A 23005-nucleotide genomic window follows, 5' to 3' on the forward strand; every position below is an offset into this window, starting at 1 on the left:
GACAGAGTCTCGCTCTGTCGCCCAGGCTGGAGTGCAGTGGCGCCATCTCGGCTCACTGCAACCTCCACCTCCCGGGTTCAAGCGATTCCTCTGCCCTCAGCCTCCTAAGTAGCTGAGACTACAGGCACGTGCCACCACACCCGGCTAATTTTTTGTATTTTTAGTAGAGACGGGGTTTCACCGTGTTAGCCAGGATGGTCTCGATCTCCTGACTTCGTGGTCTGCCCGCCTTGGGCTCCCAAAGTGCTGGGATTACAGGCGTGAGCCACCGCGCCCGGCCTTTTTCTCTGTTAACCTCACCAACAGTCTGATGGCCCTTCTCTCACACGGGAACAGCTCTTGAAGTTATCAACCTGCTATGACATCTGTTATCTCTAAACCCGAGTTTACTGTGTTATGTTTGCCTGGAAATGTTATATCAAATGTATGAAATTGCCAACTGTTGGTAATTTCATATGGTTCATCCTACATGTGATTTTGTAAATTGGACCCATCTGAGAAGCTAGCTACAGACTGGAAAGGTGATGGAGTTGGCCGGGCGGGCCTGCGACAGCTGGAATTTGCGGTGGAGGTAGACACAAGTCAGCGAGACGGCTTAGAAGGCAGGAGAAGCTGAACTAAGGCTTCTCAACATTTTACCCTGCTTAGAAGTGGAAACATTTGGTTCAAAGGGCCTTTGCCTTAGACTCCATAGGGGCAGGCCCAAGGGCTGCTGTTCACACCTCCTGGCCACTGAGATGGATGAACTTGGCTGCCTCTGAGTGGGAATCACGAGGCCTGACCCCCTCCGCAGTCCCAGGTTCACTACCCCGCAGGCCCGAGCGACACCGTAGGCGCTGGGAGAAGAGAGCCGCTGGGTGGCAGCAAAGGCGCGCAGGTTTCTTCCGACAGAGGCGGTTCCTTAACATACTGTAGTTTTCTTCTTTTTAAACTCATTGCTCTAACACTCTTAGAAATTTACAGTGGTTTTATATTCTTGAATTAGACAGTGTGAGCAGAGACTCCGTTTGCCATTTCCTCCCAGAATTACATTGATTTTTTTTCCTGCGAAATTTTTTACTTATTTTTCTCCCATGTTATTTCCAGGAATCCTGGACTTTCCCTTGCCCCGGAAAGGTCGTGTCCAGGCCGACCTAAGCCAGGAGCCGCAGGGGCGGGAAGCCGGGGGCAGGGGCGGGAAGCCGGGGGCAGGGCCGGGCCTGGGACGCCGCCTCAGGAGCCGCGCGGACTCGGGAACCCCGGGCGGGGCCGGCACCTCCGGCTGCTAAGGTGGCGACCGCGAGCTGATGCCCCGGAAAACACCTTTACAACACGGCTTTTGGGGGAGGTGAATAGGGGAGAGTCCCTAAACGACACCTCGCCGCGCACCGGTCCTTGGTGCAGTTTGTAAATGTCCCTCCTGTGTCCCCAAAACAAAAACACTCCTTTATCTTCTATCGCCTTCCAGAATGGCGCAGTGGAAACTAGTGTTGGGACAAAGGAGGCGAGCGGGGCCTTTTCGGGGCTCACAGAGGACCCCTCGGAGGCGCGGCCGCCGGGGAGAGCGAGACAGCCGGGCGGGGGCCGCTCCCGAGGTGACAGGAGGAGGCGGGAGGTGGAGGAGAGAAGGTCCCGCCCCACCTCTCTCTCCTTTACGGGAAGTGATGTGGGGCCAGGCGGAAAATACCCGCCAACGACCCAAAAAAGGCCGGCAGCGGGTGGACGCGGCGCGCGGGGACCCGAGCCGGGCGGGGACAGGACGGCGGGGCGAGCCAGGTGAGGGGGCCTGAGGAGCGGGAGGCGCGCGGCGGGTCCGGACCCTCCGGGAGGGTCTAGCGAGGCGTCCCCTTGGGGCCGTCCTAGGGCGCCCAAGCCCGCCTGAAAAGTGGCTTCTTTCCCAGGCCCTCAGCGCAGACCCCAGTGATGACAACTGCCTGGTGCTGGCCAGGTGCGGTCCCAGGTCCGGCCAGGGTCTCAGGTCGCCTCCGGGTTGCATCCAGGTGCGAGGGTGCCCATCAGGGGTAGGAAACTTTCCTGGAGGGAAAGGAGGAAAGTCCCCGACCTCCCGCACGCTCCCCCCCCCGCCCCCGGTTCATTCCTCCCTCTTTTGCTTTCAGTTTAACTGTTTAACCTGGTTGCCCTCCGGTGGGCGAGGGTCTGGACTGCAGACTAGCTGCGAGGGAGGGGCTCTCCCTTCTCCTGTCAGTTAGACTGAAAACTCTACCTGGCAGCCAGGCCCTCCGGTCGGGACTGGCAGTGGGGCTGATAGGATGACAGGCTTTGGTAACTATTGCCAAAGCCTGTCTCTGTCCCAATAGATCACCAGTTCAGCAAAGTCAGGCCTGAAGCGAAGGGCATCTTGTGAGCCCTGGACTGAGGAGCCTTCCCAGCCTTTCCGTTCCTGCTGGCCACCTGGGCCCATATGGCCTCAGGGTCTTCTGCCACAGGGTCCTCTTCCTTACCCCTACAGCTTAACAGACGTTCTTTCCTTCTGGATGGATTCTCACTTTTTATGGTTGGTTGATTAGTCAGATGCTGGAGCTGGGGATAGAGGGATTATAGAGTTGTGCTATGTAAGTTTTCTGTAATCATTGCTAATTAAATTTGTTGATTCTCCACTCACTGTTCTTGTTCTTTTTTTTTTTTTTTTGGCCTTCTTAAAAACTTGCTTTAGAGGGAAAATACAATCTGGAAAACAGTTTCTGCAGATGGTTAGAAGTGAAGAAAGGTTAATATAATGCTGAAGGAACTTGACTGAGGATCATTATTTTCTGTATTTTATGTTGGTTTATGTTGTTTTACGTTTTCATTCCTACTTTTTTCTTCCTTCGTTTCTACCATTCTCTCTTCTTCCCTCCCTCCCTTTCTTCTTCCTTCCTTAATTTCTGTGACCTGCCTTGACTTTTAATTTTGTTGAAGTATATTTAATCTATTTTTCTTTTTTTTTCTTTTGAGACAGAGTCTCACTCTGTTTCCCAGGTTGGAGTGCAGTGGCATGATCTTGGCTCACAGCAACCTCCGCTTCCTGGGTTGAAGTGATTCTTTTGCTTCAGACTCCAGAGTAGCTGGAATTACAGGCGTGCGCCACCATGCTTGGCTAATTTTTGTATTTTTAGTAGAGGCGGGGTTTTGCTATGTTGGCCAGGCGTGTCTCGAACTCCTGACCTCAAGTGATCAACCTGCGTCAGCCTCCCAAAGTGCTGGGATTATAGGCTTGAGCCACTGCACCCAGCCTATTTTTCCTTTTGTTGTTTGTGCTTTTGATGTCAAATTTAAGAAAACATTGTCAAATTCAAGATCATGAAGATTTATACTTATGTTTTCTTCTAAAAGTTTTATAGTTTTTAGCTCTTACATTTCATTCTTTGACGCATTTTAAGTTAATTTTTAAATATGGTGTGAGGTAGGGGATCTAACTTCAACCTTTTGCGTGTGGATATCCAGTTCTTTCAGCACCATTTGTTTAAAAGACTCTTCCTCTTTGAATAGTTTTGGCACCTCTTTTGAGATAAATTGACCATGAATGTGAAGGTTTATTTCTGGACTGTCAGTTCTATTCCACTGATCTGTATGTCTGTCCTCAGGCTAGTATCATACTACCTTGATTACTGTAGCTACATAGTGTTTTGAAATCAGGATATGTGAGTCCTCCAACCTTGTTCTTTTTCAAGATTGTTTTGACTATCCAGTCCCTTGAATTTCCATATGAATTTTTTTTTTTTTTTTTGAGATGGAGTTTTGCTCTGATTTGCACTCAGGCTGGAGTGCAATGGCATGATCTCAGTGCACTGCAACCTCCGCCTTCCCGGTTCAAGTGATTCTCTTGCCTCAACCTCCTGAGTAGCTGGGATTACAGGCATGTCCCTCCACGCCTGGCTAATTTTATATTTTTAGTAGAGACAGGGTTTCTCCATGTTGGTCAGGCTGGTCTTGGACTCCCGATCTCAGGTGATCTGTCTGCCTCAGTCTCCCAAAGTGCTGCGATCACAGGCATGAGCCACCGTGCCTGGCCTTCCACATGAAATTTAAAATCAGCTTCTCAGTTTCTGTTGTTTTGGTTCTAGAATAGATGTAAGGGTTTTGAAGTGAGCAACAATCTCTAGGAGCCAGACTTTTGAGTTTTCTCTCCCAAAGCTGCTTTCCCCTAGTCTTCTCCATCTTAGTGAATGGCAACTTCACTCTTTCAGATGCTCACACCAAACACCCTGAAATCACTCCTGATTCTTTCTCTTATACCCCACATTAAATTCCTCAGCAGGCCGGGTGCGGTGGCTCACACCTGTAATCCCAGCACTTTGGGAGACAGGCGGGCAGATTGCAAGGTCAAGAGATCAAGACCATCTGGCTAACACAGTGAAATCCTATCTCTACTAAAATACAAAAAATTAGCCGGGCATGGTGGCGTGTGCCTGTAGCCCCAGCTACTCGGGAGGCTGAGGCAGGAGAATCGCTTGCAGCCAGGAGGCAGAGGTTGCAGTGAGCTGAGATCACGCCACTGCACTCTAGCCTCGGCAACCTAGTGAGACTCCATCTCAAAAAAAAAAAAAAAAAATTCCTCAGCAAATCTCACTGATTCTACTTTAAGAATACACCTGGCTGGGCGCGGTGGCTCATGCCTGTAATCCCAGCACTTTGGGAGGCCGAGACATGTGGATCACCTGAGGTCAGGAGTTCAAGACCAGGCTGGCCAACATGGTGAAACCCTGTGTCTACTACAAATACAAAAATTAGCGGGGCATGGTGGTTGGTGCCTGTAATCACAGCTACTCAGGAGGCTGAGGCAGGAGAATCGCTTGAACCCAGGAGGCGGAGGTTGCAATGAGCTAAGATCGTGCCATTGCACTCCAGCCTGGGTGACAGAGTGACAGTTCGTCTCAAAAAAAAAAAAAAAAAGAATACATCTAGGATGATAACAATTTCTCACCACTTCTGCTGCTTCCACCAAATTCTATCATCTCCGTCACCTGGATTACTGCAAAAGCCTTCTGAAGGGCTTCCCTGCTTCCACCCTTACTGCTCCACACTCTATTTTTAACACAGCAGCCAGAGTCTATTACGTCACTCTGCCTGAAACTCTCCGATGGCTTTTTATCTCAGAAGAGACAGAGTCCTCACCATGGTCTATACAGCCCTTGCATGGAGTGTGGCTTCATCTGCCATCACTCTTTCCTTTGCTGACTCTGCTCCAGCCATACCTCAGGACCTTTGCACTTGTTTCCTCTGCGTGGAATGCTTTTCCCCTCAGATGTCTGCATGGCTTTCTTATTTATTTCATTCAGGTGAAAAGCTATTTTTCTGGAGAGGCCTTCTTTGACCACCCCATCTAAAATAGTATCCCTCACCCATCCCATCATTTTCTGCCCCCTTACCTTGCCTTGTTTTCTTTAGAGTATTTATAGAACTGTCATACACAAACCAGTACACACACACAACATTTGTCTTTCACTGGTAGAAGACAAGCTCCAGGATGGCCAGTAATCTGCCTTGTTCACTGTGATGTCCATAGCACATAGAATGGTTTCTGACATATATTAAGCACTCAAAAAGATATGTGTTGAACTAATGAAAAAGGGAACGGAAGATGGAGCAATAGGGATCATTCTGCCATTTCTCCCATCCAAGTACTAACCAGGCCCAATCCTGCTTAGCTTCCAAGATCAGAGGAGATTGGGCACATTCAGGATGGTATGTCTGTAGAGTGTTCTGTTATTTCTTTCCCACTATTCCATCCATTTTTTTCTAAGAGAAGCAATGTCTATAGATACACCAACATCTCCTAAGTCTCTCGTCTTCTGTCCTACTTTCCCAAACATAATAGTCTTATCTTCCTTAAAAAGGGAAAGGTCAAATAAGTAGAAAGGTGAGGCTTTTGGTCCTTCCCACAATGGCAGACCGGAGCCCTCTGTCTGTATCCTGGGCAAACTGGACAGGGCCATTCAGTGCCTATCTCCAGGGTGTTGGCCTCTTGTGCTGATTTAAGAAGAGTGAAGTTTTTTGGAAATTTAAGAAAATGGAAATTCATTTCTTATTTATTTATTCAATAGAAACGGGGTTTCACCACGTTGGCCAGGCCACTAAGAAGGGAAATTGCCTTGCCATTGCTAAAACAAGATTGGTTCTTGAAGAGAGTAATTTTTCCCTTCTATAGCCTTCACTTTTTATGCCGCTTACAGGTTTTGTTTGGACCGTATTTGTTCTTCTGCCTCTTGGTCAGGAAGTTTGAGTTTATGATTTGGTTTCCCTTAAGCTAGGTGCAGACATGAGCCCTGAGCTGGAGGCAGAGATAAAGGGCTTGTAATTTACTTATGTTTGTAGGGTAAGGTGTGTGGAGTAGAGAGCATTCAGCTCTGTTTGGACTCTCTGGTTGTGCAGGTACTTGTATGTTTCAGGTCTAGTATCACTTATATTTTATTTAGTGTCAAGTAAAATTAGATGCCTCTCTTACTCAAGAGGAATGCTGAAAGTTTTGTTCCTCCTTTCCTGTTTTTGTTTGTTTTTTCCTCTGTATATGTTGCCCTTAAACGGAAGTTTGCCGTGTAGTGCTTTAGTCAGCCAACCTCCCATGTGTGTGGAGTGAGAGTTTTGATTCTATGTGGGGATGGAGGTGGGGTGCCAGATTTAGCAAACTAAAAAAAAGTTAAATTTGCATTGCAGATAAACACCGAATAATTGTTTCATATATCTTATGCATTATTTGGGACATACTTTTACTAAAAAATTGTTCTTTATCCAAAATGCACATTTAACTGGGTGTCTTGTTTTGTGTCTGGCAGCCCTAGCTGGAGGTTATGCTTATGCATAGGAAATGCATCGATCGTGAAAATGTGCAAAGAATGATTGAGCCATGGCTGATTTTTGGTGATTGTGCATGTATCCAAAAGAGAGGATTTGTAAACCCAAGGAGTATTAGAATTAGAAGGAAGTCAGATAACATTTCATTTTACTCTAGTCTTTTATAGTTAAGGGAATTTACTCCAGAGAGGTTAAGTCACTTTGTCAAAGTCACATAGAGTTAGTGGCAGAGCTGGAAGTAGGACTCTGGGACCAGCGGTTGTTCTGCTGCATAATGCCTTCCCTTAAGAGGTCATAAAAAAGTTGCTTATGTTTTCATGTTGACCTTTAATCACGTCTCTAGCCATCCACTCCAGATCACCTCATTATCATACTGTCCTTCAGTCCCCAGATCCAACATGTGGCAGCCAAAGCCATTCTCATGAGACACCTTGACTTTTCTCTGAGAGCTGCATGACTGTTGAAGGTCCCATGTGGTTCTTGTCCCTGCTGTTATGCCAGAAAGCCTGTAATTCAATGTGGTTTTATTTTTTTACATTTTTGTTAACACTTTTGACCCTCTGGAGTATTTATTGTAAGGTGCTTTGATTAAGGTGGTCTTACTGAGTATAAGTGTTGTCTTATGGAAAGCCTGCTTGCTTTGAGTGGCCTATTCCCACAAAACTCCTCACCCCTTTTTATTTTAGTAGAATAAATATGGAAGATATACATATGACAAGGACCAAGGTAGATGGACAGGTGTATGTGACTTGCTCACTAGAGATCTGTTCTTTTTAAATGAGATTTGATTATTTTTTATTACAATTATTTATACCTATTTAAAAGAAAGCAGCCTTGAAAATGAACTGCTTTCTCTAACTGCTATTTGAATACCATTATTTCAGAACCACTAATCTTGTTTTTTCATAGTCTCATTGGTTAATTCATATGAAGTCTTACCAGCTGCCAGGTCAAAGCATAATAATAAAATTGGTTGCCAAGAGACTGAAAAATCTGTTCATTCTTACTTGCTACAGTTTATCTACCTCGGCCTGATCCCACCACCTGGGAGGCCGGTCAAGTCCTATCAGGGTATGGCTGAATACTAATCTCCTGTGTATTTGTATCATTAAAAGCAAAGTCAAGGTCTAAATCAGCTAAACACAATAATAGGATACTTTTATTCTTGCTGTACTAGCCCTAATAAGGGGGGAAATGAAACATACAGAAATAGGTCATGACTGAAATGTTCATTTGCAAAACTAAAGAATTTTAAAATATAACCTATGACTGTGGTCAGGATTTCTTTGTTTCTTGCTAAGAAATCATTATGAAAATAGTGATTTTCATAATAAATCTCATCATTACAAGGAAACAACTCCAAGAATGGGTGAAGAGGTGTAACAGTCCTTGAAAAGATAAGGCATTGTCCTCACAGTCAAATACTGGAGACCTAATGTGGCTTTTCTCATTAGGGACAAGGTCAGCTGTCCCAGGTCCCACATCTGCCCTAGGCTGTGTAGTGAAGTGGGTTATGTAGTGAAGTGGGTTGTGTAGTGAAGTGGGTTGTGTAGTGAAGTGGGCTGTGTAGTGAAGTGGGTTGTGTAGTGAAGTGGGTAGTGGTATTTCTTCAGGCGGTGGCTCATTCCTGTGTTCCGGAGCTCCTGCTTGAATGTGGAAGAATCAACACAGTCAGGAATCAGTAGGTCGGTTTTTAGTCTCCATATTCCTGAGTATTAACTATGTGATATCACACCAGTGTATGTCAGTTGGGGGTGATTTTCTCCCCTGCCCCACCCCACATGGGACATTTAGCAATGCCTGGGGACATTTTTGACTGTCACAACTGGGGAGTTACTCCTGGCATTTAGTGGGTGGAGGCCAGGGATGCTGCAGAACATTCTCAGTACACAGGATAGCCCCCAGCAAAGGATTATCCTGCCTAAAATGTCAACAGTGCCAGGGCTAAGAAACCCTGCATTAGACAACTCATTCAACCTCTTTGGCTTGCAGTTTCCCAAGTTACACGTTCTCTCCATCATGTAAAACTAACTAAGCCTAACTCTACCACTGTTGTCTTTCTAACCTCTCCCTCACCCCAATTCTAAGTCAGTAAACGTGGGGTAGGGCTCAGGCTGTTATTTATTTATTTATTATTTATTTATTGTCTCCACATGGGATTCTGATGGGCAGTTGCAGTTGAGGCTGAGAACCACTGCCCCCAGGGATCATGCAAAATGGGGTTCTCGTGGAGGTGCCAGGTTGGCCATAGGAGAGCAGTGGACCCTTTGGGAACAGCCTACAAGCAGGAGGAAGTGAGAGGCTGGTCTTCAGTGCCTGTATCTATTGTGTGCTTCCACATGAGTGGAAGCCACGTGAGCAGGGGACCACAGAGAACGTGTACCTGAAGGGTTACACAGGGACTTGGGTTCTCAGTCTCTGCACGATAAGCTCTCAGCTGCCAGGAATGTCTACTTCCCATATTTCCAGCTGACCACCATACCCTGGATAGGAAACAATAAAACTGGACAGTTTCTTTATTAACACCCTGATTCTAGCTTCACTAGAGCTTCTCTGGGAGGTTGAAAATCTGTAACAAAAAAACCTCACCCTGAGTCATCAGCCCATTTTGCCACCCAGATAAGGAAACCACATTTGTTACACTTACAGAATTGTGTAATTTAAGAGCTAGTAGGGACCTTGGAAATTGTAGCCCAGGCTCCCCTCCCAGAAGTCCAGAGCTGTGCCTCAGGTCACATAGCTAATTGATGGCAGGGATGGTTCCAGAAGCCTGGTCTGATGGTTCCCTGGTGTGTTCTTTTTATGTTCTTATTCTAATACTTCTTGATTGGAGCCAGTTGTACTGTGGACAATCCAAAATTGTATGTGCTGTTCAAAAGAAGTGACATCTAGATGGAACTTTGCTAACACCCAGAGTCTCTTCCTTGAGCTCCTCTGAAATACATTAGGAAGTGAAACAAGTATATTATGATTTCCCTATGTTAAAGCAGTGCAGAAATATCCAAGTGCCTGCCCTGTGCCAGCTGCTGGTTAAAGGCCTGTACTGCTACTTTTCTGTTCCAATTCTTGCCCCTCCCTGCCATAGCCCATTCTTCACACAAAGCCAGCGATGTCCAAAAAAAGGAATTCACACTCTTGAAGAACATGAGACAAAATTTTAAAAAATTAAAGGAATTCAGGTCATATCCTTCTGCTTAAAATCCCCTAGTTGCTTTCATTGTAGTAGGTGTAAGATCCAAATATGTAGCTGTGGTCTGTCAGGGCCTCTGGTTTCTTATTTTTCCTTCTCCCTTCCTTTCCTACCTTCCTTTTTCCCTTCCGTTCCCCCTTCCCTTCCCCCTTCCTTCCCTTCCTTTCTCTTCTTCCTTCCCTTCTTTCTTGTCTTTGTCACCCAGCTCACTGCAGCCTCAACATCCTGAGCTCAAGTGGATCCTCCTAGCTCAGCCTCCCAAGTAACTAGGACCACAGGAGCGTGTCACCATGCTGGGCTAATTTTTGTATTTTTAGTAGAGATGGGGTTTTACTATGTTGGCCAGGCTGGTCTCGAACTCCTGACCTCGAGTGATCTGCCTGTCTTGGCCTCCCAAAGTGCTAGGATTACAGGCGTGAGCCACTGTGCCCATCCTGGACTTTATTTTTTAAATGAAACCAGAATGCCAGTTTACTGATATATGAGAAATGGAACTGCTAAGCAGAGTAGATTCCTTTTTATGAGGATAGTGTATGCTTCCTTTAGGAAGAATATCCAGGTGAAGAAAATATAAAAGGAGAAGGCTACTGGGTAAGTATAGACTCAGGACCCAGTGAATTGGAAATCAAAAAGACCCAAGAGCTTTAATGCTGAAGAAAGATTACCATGTTAATGCGTCTCAAAACTGGCCGTACATGAAAATTGCACAGGGAGCTTTTGTTTAAAACATGCTCACAAAAGAGTATAAATTGGTTCAACCATTGTGGAAGACAGTGTGGCGATTCCTCAAGGATCTAGAACTAGAATTACCATTTGACCCAGCAATCCCATTACTGGGTATATACCCAAAGGATTATAAATCATGCTACTATAAATAGACACATGCACATGTATGTATATTGCGGCACTATTCACAATAGCAAAGACTTGGAACCAACCCAAATGTCCATCAATGATAGACTGGATTAAGAATGTGGCACATATACACCATAGAATACTATGCAGCCATAAAAAAGGATGAGTTCATGTCCTTTGCAGAGACATGGATGAAGCTGGAAACCATCATTCTTAGCAAAGTAACACAGGAACAGAAAACCAAACCACGCATGTTCTCACTCATAGGTGGGAATTGAACAATGAGATCACTTGGATACAGGAAGGGGAACATCACACACCGGGGCCTGTCAGGGGGTGGGGGCTGGGGGAAGGATAGCATTAGGAGAAATACCTAATATAAATTATGAGTTGATGGGGGCAGCAAACCAACATGGCACATGTATACCTATGTTATCAAGCCTGCACGTTGTGCACATGTACCCTAGAACTTGAAGTATATGTATATAAAAAAATACCATACCCACAAGAAACAACAACACATTTTTCAGTGTCTCCTTTGGTGATTCTAATTTATTAGGTTTGTGGCTAGGGCCCGGGAATCTATGTTTTATTTTAAATACTGCTCTAGTGATTGTTGGTGGGCAACCTGGTTTGGGAACCAGTGCCTAGCTCACCTTTACTCCCAGCCTGGGTAAACTCAGGCTGGAAGAGATCATATGTCTCATGCAGAGTCACACAGCAAGTGAGTGGGAAGATAGAACTCAAATCTTCCTGTCCTCTCTATGCATTGTTCAAACAACATAGTAAGATTCTCAGGGACAGAGGCAGCACAGCCTCAGAAATTGTTGGTTTCTTAGTTTTTTTCTCTATTTACATGTAACTAACCAGTCTAGTGTCAAACAGGAAATATGCACAGCATAGTTTTTCTTTTTTTATTGCAAAGTGTGAGATTAGGACCAGTAACATCAGCACCACCTGGGAACTTAGAAACGCAGATTTTCAGCCCCACTCCAGACCTACTGAATCTGAAACTCTGGTGGGGCCTAGAGTCTGTGTTTTAAAGCCATCTAGGTGACTCTGATGCATCCCGAAGCTTGAGAACCACTGTCTACAGGTACATTTCATGACTCAATTGCTGGTTAAAGCTGCTGACCTCGGCCTTTGTAGTTGATGAGTCATTAACATTGAGGCCTTAACTTTCCTAGCCATCTGCTTTCCTTGGTGATATTTATTCAAAACAGGTGATATTTATTCAAAAACTATTGGTGTAAGTCTTCATTAGAATGCCATACACAAGCGAGGGAATGGACTTTTTTTGAGCACCTGCTGTATGTGAGACACTGTGTATGAGGCTATTACATATTTCATTTAATTCTCACAGCCACCTTGCTAGGTCACTATTATCCCTATTTTACAGATTTGGTATCTGAGGCTAGTAGAAGTTAAATATGATCTTGATGTACGGGCTATTTGCCTAACTATAGTTGTACATTTTTGCCCTCTGTTGTCTCCCTAGAACAGTGGCTTACAAACTTGCTTGTGTATAACCAGAAAGCCCCTGGGAAGCTTGTTATAAATGCAAATTCCCTAGGCCTCCCTCACAGAGATCCTAATTCAGAGGCCTGGATGGGACCCACAATTTCAGATTTTCATCACATACCCTAGATGATTCTGCTGCCAGTCCTGGATCCATTTTCACCTGCCCTAATTGGTTGACCAGTTGCCCCTCAAGGCTTCTCTGAGGTTCTGTGTTCTCCTGTGTTTTGTGGTCACAGGCCTCGGACACTGGGTGGAGAAGAAATATGAGTATGGGAGGAGAGGCCATGGGAGCCTTTATGAAGAGTCTTATCTGCCTGGCTCTTTCTGCTGTCTCTACTGCTTCTTAGAGGGTTCCTAGGCCCTATTTTGGCTTTGAGTAACTTGTGATCTTTTCCATTATCTATTCCAAAGTTTGGAACTGTTCTTTTAGCAGCTGTGCCCTTTTGTCTGTGGGGTGCATAGATGTGAGCAATTTCCTTCAGGCTGTAACTAAGAACTGTGGAGTAGGGAGTTGCTTCAGCTTTTGAGTTCAGAAATGGTATTTCATCTGTTTGGTGATAAAAGCCCTTATTTTTCAGGGATAGAATTGACATATTTAGTGAATGACTTGGCTTAGAACTTAGAACTTAGAAATGCAGATTTTCAGCCCCACACCAATGTACTGAATTCACTAAATAATTAGAAGACTGTGCCGGGCACGGTGGCTCACGCCTGTAATCCCAGCACTTTGGGAGGCCAAGGTGGGCAGATCACAAGGTCAGGAGATCGAGACCATTCTGGCTAACATGGTGAAACCCATCTCTACTAAAAATACAAAAAATTAGCCGGACGTGGTGGTGGGCGCCTATAGTCCCAGCTACTTGGGAGGCTGAGGCAAGAGAATGGTGTGAACCCGGGAGGCGGAGCTTGCAGTGAGCCGAGATCATGCCACTGCACTCCAGCCTGGGTGACAGAGCGAGACTCCATCTCAAAAAAAAAAAAAAAAAATAATAATACTTAGAAGACTGAATAATCTGGTGCTATTATGAAGGAAGAAAGTAAAATGGAAATTAAAAACAAATTTCAGATATGATGTGTGATGTCCTTCTTTGTGAGGTGACAGGCTGATTTCTGTTCACAAGTTTAGAAGCAGCTACTGACATCAATACCCCAGGGCTCCCATAGTGTAAAAGAGTCATGTCTATGAAAGGATAGTGGAAACCCGCCAGGCTTTTGTCCAGTAGAGAAATCAGAAATGTTGAACTATTAAATTTCTTTAATATGTTTTAGTCCCTGAAACAAAATGTGTGTTACAAAATGGGAAGGAAATTCACAAAAGCAAACATTGCAGCTTCCTGAAGTCCACTATATATAAAGCAAATTACAGGTTATGTTTCTAAGAATACTTTCTTTTTCTACCTGATATTAGGGTTGATAATAACAATATGCAAGTGAATATAATAGCTACAGCTATCATATGTGTCAAGAATTATGCAAACATTTTCTCATTTAATCCTCAACAATCTTTCAAAGCAGATATTATCCTTCATTTTACAGATGATGAAACAGGTTGTAGAAGATGAAGTAATTTGCCCAGTGCTGGGATATGGTTTCCAGGGATGCATGACTTTCAGTGCTATAACTCAGTCCCCACTAAACTGGGATGGTTGGTCCCACTGAGTTGATAGCCTACTGACCCATAGTTGATAGTAAGGCCAAAGGGTTCTGAGTTAGACAGATGGTTAATGTATTGCAAATTGCCAACCTGCATCACAGAGCAACTTTCAGAACATTTTTTGGTGCCCATTTTTCTTCATTTTACACACAGTTCTAATAAGCTTGGTCATTTGGTTTCCAGGTGTCTTGTCAATTAAAAACAGTGCATTGGAAGGGGTAGGGGTTGTCCCAGGAAGGCACACTGATTACTGTGGTGAGGGATAGCTGCCTGACAGCAAAGGTGAGGGGAGGGAGAAGGAAATATAAATTAACAAAAGACACAAAATCAATACAGCGGTCAGGAGCCATTTATTATGGAGGCAAACAGGCTGGTCTCAAACTCCTGGCCTCAAGTGACCTGCCCGCCTCTGCCTCCCAAAGTTCTGGGATTACAAGTATGAGCCATCATGCCCCGCCAAATTTACCAAAGTTATACATGGACATTGTTCTACAAGGGCTGTTAGAAAAAACCAGTAGACTCCTCTCCCCCAGCCCACTTCCTGCTCCCCAGAGTTAACCACTGAAGTCTTGCAGTAGTTTACACATCTGGTCTCTAAATGACATATTTATATTTCCGTGGTCAGTTTTTCAGTTTTAGTCATTATCTACTGACACTTTATTACAGAAGAAGAGAACTTAGTTCATTCCTCCATCCACCCCGCCACAAATATACCATTTTCATCTCCTCTTTCTTACCTGAGTTTGTTCATTTGTTCCTACGTTTGTTTGTTCGTTCTTTCCTTCCCCTACTTAACAATTTATTTTTAAAAAAACTACTTTATGGGAGATATTATTGACAGATAAAAAGGCTGTACATATTTAATGTAGACATCTTGATGAATTTGGGGATAATTATTCACCCATGAAACCATCGCCACCATCAAGGCCATAAACGCATCCATCACCTCCCAAAGTTTTATCCTGCCTCCTTTATTATTATTATTGCATTTTTTTGTGTGTGTGGTAAGAACAATTAACACTGGATCTATCTTCTTAGCAGATTTTCAGTATATAATACAGTATTATTAGCCATAGACACAATACTGTATAATAGCTTTTCAGAACTTATTTATTTTGCATAACTGAAACTTGTTCTGTTTAACTATGACCTTCCCATTTCCCCCTCCTCCCAGTCCCTGGCAACCATCATTCTGCTCTCTGCTTCTGGGAGTTTGAGTTACTTTTTTTTAAATTAAAAGTTTTTCTTTTAGAAACAAGATCTTGCTCTGCTGCCCAGGCTGGAGTGCAGTGAAGTGATCATAGCTCACTGCAGCCTTGAAGTCAGGGGCTCAAGCAATTGTCGCGCCTCAGCCTCTTGAGTAGCTGGGGCTACAGGAGTGGCCACCATGCTTGGAGAGTTTGACATTTAGATTCTATATATTAAATATATGGGAGATCACATAGTATTTCTCTTTATGTGTCTGGCTTACTTAACTTAGTATATTATCTTCCGCCTATCCGTATTGTCACAGGTGGCAGGATTTCTTTCTTTTTTAAGGCTGAATACTTTTTCATTGTATGTGTAGACCACATTTTCTTCATTCATTCATTGTCAATGGACATTGAGGTTGTTTCTAAGTCTTGGCTATTGTGAATAACGCTGCAGTGAACATGGGAGATATCACTTAGAAATCCTGATTTCAATTCTTTCAATGTATTATACCCAAAAGTAGGATTGCCAAATCCTATGGTATGCTGTTTTTAAAATTTTTGAAAACATTTTTTTAAAGAAGCCCCATAATGTTTTCCATAGTGGCGGTACCAATTTGTATTCCCACCAACAGTGTACAAGGGTCCCTCTTCTCCGTATCCTTGCCAACACTTATCTCTTGTTTTTTTTTTTTTTTTTTAAATTAGCCATCCTGGCAGATGTGAGGTAATCAAAATCACTGTGGTTTTGATTTGCATTTCTCTGATGATTACTGATGTCGAGCACTTTTTCATATACTTGTTGACCATTTTTTATGTATTCTTTGAAAAAATGTCTATTCAGGTCTTTTGCCCATTAAATTTTTTTTTCTTTTGGGGGGTGTTTTTTGATATTCAGTAGTATGAGGTTCTTGTATATTTTGAATATTAACCCCTTATCAGATTTACATTTTTTTTCCCTTTTATAGGTTGCCTTTTCTTTCTTTCTTTTTTTTTTTTGAGGTGGAGTGTTATTCTGTCACCTGACTGGAGTTCAGTGGCACAACTTCTGCTCACTGCAGCCTCTGCCTCCAGGCTCAAGTGATTCTCGTGCCTCAGCCTCCCGAGTAGCCAGGATTACAGTTGCCCACTACCGTGCCCAGCTAATTTTTGTATTTTTAGTAGAGATGGGGTTTTGCCATGTTGGTCAGGCTGATCTCAAACTCCTGCCCTCAAGTGATCTGCCCTCCTTGGGCTCCCAAAGTGCTGGGATTACAGGTGTGAGCCACTGTGCCCGGCCAGTTGCCTTTCCATTTTGTTGTTTCCTTTGCTGTTCTTTTTTTTTGTGCTTTGCCCACTGTTTTTTTGTCTTTATTTTGTTGTTGTTTTTAGATGGAGTCTCACTCTGTCACCCAGGCTGGAGTGCAATGGAGCAATCTCGGCTCACTGCAACCTCTGCCTCCTGGGTTCAAGTGATTCTCCTGCCTCATCCTCCCAAGTAGCTGGGATTACAGGTGCCCACCACCATGCCCCAGTTAATGTTTGTATTCTTAGTGGAGACGGGCTTTTACCATGTTGGCCAGGCTGGTCTTGAACTCCTGACCTCAAGTGATCCACCTACTTTGGCCTCCCAAAGTGTTGGGATTATAGGCGTGAGCCACTGCGCCCGACCGGATTATTTAGAGTATCTCTTATTAGTCTTTGTACCTCTGTGGTATCAGTTGTAACACCTCTTATTTCATTTATAATTTTATTTATTTGAGTTTTTACTCTTTTTTTAGACTAGCTAAAGTTCTCTCTCTCTCTCTCTCTCTCTCTCTATATATATATATATAATTTACCTTTTTAAGGATGGATTCTTGCTTTGTCACCCAGGCTGGAGTGCAGTGGTGCAATCTCAGCTCATTGCAACCTCTGCTTCCCAGGTTCAAGTGATTCTCCTGCTTCAGCCTCCCAGGCAGCTGGGATTACAGGCATCCGCCACCACACCTGGCTAATTTTTGTATTTTTAATAGAAACGGGGTTTCACCATGTTGCTCAGGCTGGTCTCAAACTCCTGACCTCAGGTTTTCTGCACGCCTTGGCCTCCCAAAGTGCTGGGATTACAGGCGTGAACAACCACGCCCAGCCAGTTTTGTCAATTTTATTTTTTCAAAAAACAGTCTTAGTTTTATTCATCTTTTCTTTCTTTTCTGTTTTTTTTTTGTCTATTTCATTTTGGCTCCAATTTTTATTATTTCATTCCTTCTTCTAATTTTGGGCTTAGTTTGTTCCCTTTTTTCTACTTTGTTTGCAATATAAACTTAGGTTGTTTACTGGAGATCTTTCTTTTTCTTAATGGAGGCATTTATCACTGTAAACTTCTCTTTTAAAACTGCTTCTGCAGGCCGGGCGCGGTGGCTCAAGCCTGTAATCCTAGCACTTTGGGAGGCCGAGGTGGGTGGATCACGAGGTCAGGAGTTCGAGACCATCCTGGCCAACATAGTGAAACCCTGTCTCTACTAAAAATACAAAAAAATTAGCAGGGCGTGGTGGCAGGCGCCTGTAGTCCCAGCTACTCGGGAGGCTGAGGCAGGAGAATGGCGTGAACCTGGGAGGTGGAGCTTGCAGTGAGCCGAGATGGTGCCACTGCATTCCAGCCTGGGCCACAGAGCCAGACTCTGTCTCAAAAAACAAAACAGAACAAAACAAAACTGCTTCTGCTGAATCCCCTAAAATTTTGATGTGTTATATTCTATTTTCATGTATCTCAAGATTTAAAAAAAAATTCCTTTTGATTTTATTTGACCCATTGACTGTTCAGGATTATGTTACTGAATTTCCACATATTTGTGAATTTTTCAGTTTTCTTCCTGTTATTGATTTCTAGTTACATATCAGTGTGGTCAGAAAAGATATTTAATATGATTTCGACCTTCTTAAATTTGTTGAGACTTGTTTTGTGGCCTACCATATGTTCTATCCTGAAGAATATTCCATGTGCACTTGAGAAGAATGTATATTCTCCTCTAGTTGGATAGAAAGTTCTGTATGTGCCATTAATTCCATTTGTTCTATAATGTTGTTCAGACCTGCCATTTCCTTATTGATTTTCTATCTGGATGATCTGTTCATTGTTGAAATCAGGGTATTCAAATCCCTTACTGTTATTGTATGGTTATCTATTTCTCTTTGCAGTTTGGTTAATATTTGCTTTATATATTTAGGTGCTTTGATGTTGGGTGCCTACATGTTTACAACTGTTATGTCTGCTTGATGAATTCACCTCCTTGTCACCACATAACTACCTTCTTGGTCTCTTGGGACTGTTTTTTACTTGAAGTCTATTCTGATGTAAGTATAGTCACCCCTGCTTTCTTTTGGTTTCCATTTGCATGAAATATTTTTTTCCATCCCTTTACTTCCAGTCTGTCTGCCCTTAAATCTAAAGCAACTCTCTTTCAGGCAGCAAATAATTGCATCTTATTTTTTATATATATTCTGTCATTCTATGTCTTTTATTTATTTTTTATTTTTATTTTTACTTCTTTTGAGATGGAGTCTCGCTCTGTCACCCAGGCTGGAGTGCAGTGGCACGATCTTGGCTCACTGCAACCTCCGCCTCCCGGGTTCAAGCAATTCTCATGCCTCAGCCTCCCTAGTAGCTGGGATTACACGTGCCCTCCACCATGCCTGGCTAATTTTTTTGTATTTTTAGTAGAGATGGAGTTTCACCATGTTGACTAGGCTGGTTTTGAACTTCTGACCTCAAGTGATCTGCCCACCTTGGCTTTCCAAAGTGCTAGGATTACAGGCGTGAGCCACCGTGCCCAACCTCTATGTCTTTTAATTGGAGAATGTAATACATTTACATTTAAAGTAATTATCGATAGATACAGACTTACTATGCCATTTTGTTCATTATTTTCTATTTGGTAGTTCGTTCTTGCTTTTCTTCTCTTGGTGTGCTGAGCTGCTTTTTAAGCAGATGACCACCATTCTGTCTGTTTTGAGTCCCTATTTTACTGTCCCCCAAATTCCAGAAGTTTTGGGGTTCTGAATCCCTGAGACTTTCTGGAGATTCTGTGATGAGTTCCTTCTTGGATTTCCCTACTGGCAGATGAAGAGTCAGCTTTCCGAGGTCTGCTAATCAGTTACCTCTAGTCCATCTTCTCTCCAGCTTCTACCATTTTGTTCCTTCCACTACCTGATCTTTGTCCTTGTGAGTTTATGTCTAAAAGAAATAAAACATTCTTTATTGTTATATTAGTGAGATTTTGGGAGGCAGCAGAACCACATGTACATGTTGAGCATGCCATCTTTATTCTGAAGTCTGAAAGATATTTTAGAAAGCTTTCAATACAAAAGCATCCAAAAAAGGTTTTTTTTTGTTTTTTGTTTTTTGTTTTTTTTCCAAGAAGAAAATTACAGCTTTATTCAATAAATAAAACTGTATGGAAAACTAAATTTTGGAAAACAGAAAAATAAAATTGGACCCTTATTCCAACACCATATACCAAAGTCAATTCAAAATGGATTAAAAACTTAAACATTCCTTCATTAGTTTGCTCAGGAAAATTGTCAACAAGAAAAATAAAGAAAGAAAGAAAGAAAGAAAGACTTAAACATAAGACCAAGAACCCTAAAACTACTTGAAGAAAACATAGAGGGGTCAGATGACAGCTGAAAGAAGGAAAGAAAAAGAAAGAAAGACAAAAAAGGTTTTGTTGCTTTAAGCAGACTATGAAAAACGGTATTGTCATAATTTTACTTGCCATTCAAATTGTAGTTCCAGAGTTAGGAATGTTAATATTACCTGGGCATCACCTGGGTGCTTACTAGGAGAAATACAGACTCCTGAGCCCCCTACAGGATTTTCTTGTTTGTTTCTGTTTTTTTGAGACGGAGTCTCGCTGTCACCCAAGCTGGAGTGCAGTGGCACGATCTCAGCCCAGTGCAAGCTCCGCCTCCCGGGTTCACGCCATTCTCTTGCCTCAGCCTCCTGGGTAGCTGGGACTACAGGCGCCCACCACCACGCCCGGCTAATTTTTTGTATTTTTAGTAGAGACGGGGTTTCACCGTGTTAGCCAGGATGGTCTCGATCTCCCTCTACAGTAATCTTGGATCAGAATTAGCATTTTGAAAGATCCCTAGGAGATTCCTATATATCCTGAGGGTTGAGAAGTGCTAATATGAACTTGTAATTAAAGGAAGCTAACTCTGATGAATTTTAATCTGGGATTTAAAAATCTTGATACATTTTCTTACTAAATTGTTCTCAAAATTCTCGAGGTTGCTGTGTGATATAAAAGAGAAAGGGGTGCATTTTCATGAGATTTTCGTCAAGTGTGAAACAAAAATTCCATTTCATTTACCGTGAGAAGAGATGTCAGACTGGTTGTGCTCAGACTTTCTTAGTTGCCCACAGTTCTTGAGGCCAGTGGCGGTTTTTTTAGATTGGACAGATTGAGTCTTCAGGCACACTTTGAGCTGCCAAAATGGAAGCGTAGCTTCTCCTAGAGGCAAGGGATAGCTTGATTAGTTCTATGTCCAACATTTCACCGAATAATTCATAAGTGCTCAATAAGTGATTATGGGGTGAATGAATAAAAAACAAGATAGAACCCCTGTCTTCAAGATTGTCACAAAACAACAACAAAGACCAAGAAATAAATTGAATAATTAGCATACAGGGGTGACCAGTTCCAGAAACAGTAAGCAGAGGGAAGGTATATCCAGCTCAGCATTGCTGGCACAAGGAGCCAAGGAGCTGATTCTCTTAGTGAACAGAGCTTGGTGGATTTAGAGCAGCAGCTCTCACACTTTAGTGTTTATCAGAATCACCTGGAGTGCTTGTTGAACCACAGACAGCTGTGCCCTGTCCTCAGAATTTCTGATACAGTGGGGTGGGCCCAAGAATGTGCAAATCTAGTAAGTTCCCAGAAGATGCTGATAATACTGGTCTTGGAACCACAGTTTGAGAACCGCTTAACTTAGAGAATTATAAAAAGTACTGATGGCTGGACTCTAGCGGCTTATAGGCAGGAGGCAGGTGATACTGAAGGCAGAAACTTAAGGAGTAGGGATTTTATTGTGGAGATTGTGGGGAGCCATTAACAGGAGAGTGATGGACTCTCATTTGCCTTTTGGAAAGATCACTTTGGGTGTGGTGTGGAGGATGGATCAGAGTCAAGAATACGTGGGGACCAGAAAACCAAATAAGTGGTTTATTATAGCCGTCCAAGAAATAATCAAAACTTGGAGTAAGAGCGAGAAGATGAATATCCTTAGGACTTGGTGGCCAATTGGAAGTGGGAGGGGCAGAGAGGGAGGAGTTAATGAGAACCATCAGATTTCTGGCTGTGTTGGGATTGTGTGATTCAAGACACAGGAAGAGAAGTGGGTTTGAAGCAAGGTTGTGGAGAAAAGCAAAGGAGGTGAGTACGGGACGTGTTGGATTTGAGATGCCAGCAGGATATCTGGGTGGATTCCCTTGTAGGCAGTTTTACTTATGGAATTGGAGGCCAGCTGCAAGGTCTGGGTAATCTAGTCCCATCCCTCCTGTCACTTCCATTTGATCTCCCATATTGTTTGTTTGGATCAGGCATTGTATTTGTAAGCAACAATACGAATATAACCTTTAAGGGCCTTGAGAATACAATACTTTTCTAAATGTTTTCTCAAGAAAACAAATATTGTACTTTTTTGATTCACGGGGTAGGTGGGCAGAAGAAAGAGCTGAAGTGCGAGTCTTCTAACACCAGAAGAGGTTAATAAAGCCGCCCTCTGAGTGGCCAGTTGAATTGGAACTTGGTAAGCTTGAAAGGGGCAAAAATCACTTGACTGGTCTGCAGTGCCATATGACAAACAGCTGAGACTAATTAGCTGGATTGTGGGTTTTTACAGCGATGCCTGTTTTGAAAGTTGATGGAGCGAACTGCTTTTCCAAAGACTCTTTTGAAAAACTTTTTAAGTAGCCCATTCTGACTTTAACATTTCTCTTTGTCTTAACATTAGACAAAAAGTAACCTTCCTGAAGAGGACATGTGATTGGAAGTTGTCAATTGTTGAAGCATCGGTAACTCCAGTCTCTAACGTTTTAGAAAATCCTAACAAGCGGTTCTCTACCCTGTAAAGGTATGGTTTTGTATTTATCTTTTTTTTTTTTTGGTAGTGGTTTTGAGCTCTGTCATGTCAATTTTCATGCGCTTAAATTATGTGTAATATAACATACAATACCATTGCACGTACTGTTTTTAAATTAAAGACTTGATGTCTACTAAATTTCTTGGGATTAGTTTGAAAAGTGCATTTTCAGTGACCGGGGAGTGGTTATGAATACTGACTGCATTCTTCCTTTCTTTTCTGTACTTGAATAAAGAAACACAGGTTTTTACTTTCAGGAAATTGTTGAATATGAGAGCTGATTTGGAAATTGAATTATTCTGAGAGACTTGCTTATCCTCTGAGGGTTGTTTGACAAAATTTCAAGCTTATTGGTGTTTTGTTTTTGATAGTGTTAATAGCTTTTTTTTTTTTAAATTTGAGACAGAGTCTTGCTGTGTCGCCCAGGCTTGAGTGCAGTGGTGCAATCTCGGGTTACTGCAACCTCTGCCTCCCAGGATCAAGTGATTCTCCTGCCTCAGTGTCCTGAGTAGCTGGGACCCCACGCTACCATGCCTGGCTAATTTTTGTATTTTTAGTAGAGATGCGGTTTCACCATGTTGGCCAGGCTGCTCTCTAACTCCTGACCTCAAGTGATCTGCCCGCCTCAGCCTCCCAAAGTGCTGGGATTACAGGCATGAGCCACCGTGCCCAGCCTAATAGTGTTAATAGTTTTAATGGAGGAATGTAAGTGTGTGTTTT

At 43.1% G+C, this 23005-nt stretch overlaps 1 protein-coding gene across 2 annotated transcripts in view; it reads left to right on the plus strand.

Moving 5' to 3' along the window:
• Window positions 1–1741: 1741 nt before the first annotated feature.
• Window positions 1742–23005, plus strand: part of RAB27A (RAB27A, member RAS oncogene family) — an 86853-nt gene continuing 65589 nt past the window's right edge. The window contains exons 1-3 of one of the 2 annotated variants that reach the window (XM_030814066.1): window positions 1742–1755; window positions 18367–18493; window positions 22157–22276. The gene's annotated coding sequence lies outside the window, so the exon portion shown is untranslated. The remainder of the gene's footprint in view (window positions 1756–18366; window positions 18494–22156; window positions 22277–23005) is intronic. The other variant, XM_030814065.1, reaches the window with a different exon arrangement.

The sequence above is a fragment of the Nomascus leucogenys genome, chromosome 6 (genome assembly GCF_006542625.1).
Source record: "Nomascus leucogenys isolate Asia chromosome 6, Asia_NLE_v1, whole genome shotgun sequence".
In the NCBI taxonomy this organism is placed as follows: domain Eukaryota; kingdom Metazoa; phylum Chordata; class Mammalia; order Primates; family Hylobatidae; genus Nomascus; species Nomascus leucogenys.